The following is a 1,958-nucleotide window of genomic DNA, read 5'->3' as shown; positions in this document are numbered from 1 at the left end:
CTTCTTCTCCCCCCCCCGCCCCCTTGGAAGACTCACTACTGGTCCTGGCTGATCCAGCTCTGGGCCTAGGGCTGCGGGCTGGGAAGTATACTAAGTGTGCCTTCTGCCCCCTGTCCTCAGGGAGGGTCTGCTGCCTGTGTCTGCAGCTCCCAGAAGCAGTCAGACTTATTCACCCCACAGATGTATAGTCACTACTTGGTAGGCTTCGTACACCCCCAGTTCCTAAATGTAACTCATGAGTCTGGAGCCCAGCCCCCTGCCCATCCTAACAACCTGGAGGCCTGAACTCTGCTGTCTCTTACCACCCTTGCTTGGCACAGGTCCTTGCTGCCCTACTTTGGCTTAGGAACATCGCTGCTTTGTACCTTGGATGCTCAGCTACAACCAAGAGCAATAGCCAAAGCCTGGATTCCAGGCTGCCTTAGGTGGCTCACAGCAACATCAGACCTGTCACAATGTCCCCTTGCATTGGGGACTGGGTGCTTCCAGCCCCTTGGGCGCTGTTGGTCCCCTTTTTACTCCTACCTCTGCCCTGTGCCAGTTTAGTCTCCTCTGTATCCCTTCCCTTCAGCCTTGGGAGTCGAGGCCACAGCACTGATAACAAGGACTTGTGCTTTGCTCCTCCACAATGTCCCAATTGGTCTCTCTGCATGACTCAGGGCAGCTACCAGAATGGGCACCTATTCATCATTCTTTTTAATAACGTAAACAGACGCATCAACCCATTAGTGTCAATTATAAGGCAACAGAGAAAAGTCAAATAGTCAGCAGAGTAAATATGAGTGCTGTCTCCGGCTGAATAATCTTCCTGCTGGAACACAGAATAACAAATCTCCGTTCATCTCCTGCCCACCACATCCTCTCCACCTCCTGACCCCACCGCCTGCCACTCCTCAGACCCTAAAGATCCCTCCAGGGAATAAACAATAAACTTGAAGGTAGTTCCTGGGATCAAGTAGTCTGATCCGTGATGAAGGACTGGGATCTTAGAAAATACTATGTCATATATTACCCAGGGAACAACTTCTTGGTGTTAGCTTTTTAAAAAATGGTTTCCAAGAAGACTTTAAAAAAAAAAATAGCCCACAAGACAGCACCATCCTGCAGTTTTACAGAGTCCTTTGATATGCTTAGATGAGAGAAACCATCCTGTGTGATTAACTGAAGCCCGTGGACAATCCTCCAACATCTGATGCTGTCAGGCCAAGCTGGGGTTACAGGGGAGGCAGCGTGCGGTATCCCAGCCCTGTCCACAGCCAATTTCAAGACAAGTTAAAAGAGCCCTGCGTCTTGTGTTGCCGTCTCCCACCGCAGGGCAAAAGTGAAAGCCAAACAGGGGCTTCTGCTGCTAACCTGGATATTCAGAAAGGAGATATCACCTTTGGCCCTGGCAAAGCTGCTAAATTGTCTCAGTTTCCCCAGTGGGGCTGAGGATGATTGTAGCTTGGAGAAAGTGGCTCTTCTAAACAGAGGTGCACCCTTGCCCACCCTTCCGTTTAGCTAGGCCGGTGCCCTTCCACTCCAAAAGAATAGGCAGAACTAGTCAGCCCCTTGGTACAAATCTCCGTTGCTCTCAGAAATGATGTAGGGGGGCCGGGAATTTAGCTCAGCGGTTCGGTGGTCTGCCTTGCAAGCGCAAGGACCGGAGTTCAATCCCCGGTACCAAAAAAAAAAAAAAAAAAAAAGAAATGATGTTGGAACTCCTTCCTCAAAGGCCAGGTGTTGTTAAGCACCTCCAATGGTCAGATCCTATCTGCTTCCTTAGATCCTGGCTGTTGATCTTTCACCGCCATGTCTATTGTTTTGGCCCTTTCCCTAATCCATGGGTTTTGGGAGCACTGTGCTGTAGATCACTATGGCCATGCCTAACTGTCCTCTTCCCAGTGCACTGAGGGAGGAAAACAGGCAACAAGAGGATGTGGTGGGGCAAAGCCTGGCCCAAAAGAGGACTGTCTTCC

Source organism: Fukomys damarensis, unplaced genomic scaffold (genome assembly GCF_012274545.1).
Source record: "Fukomys damarensis isolate Sample0158 unplaced genomic scaffold, DMR_v1.0_HiC HiC_scaffold_1, whole genome shotgun sequence".
Lineage (NCBI taxonomy): Eukaryota > Metazoa > Chordata > Mammalia > Rodentia > Bathyergidae > Fukomys > Fukomys damarensis.
This window is presented reverse-complemented; position numbering follows the sequence as displayed.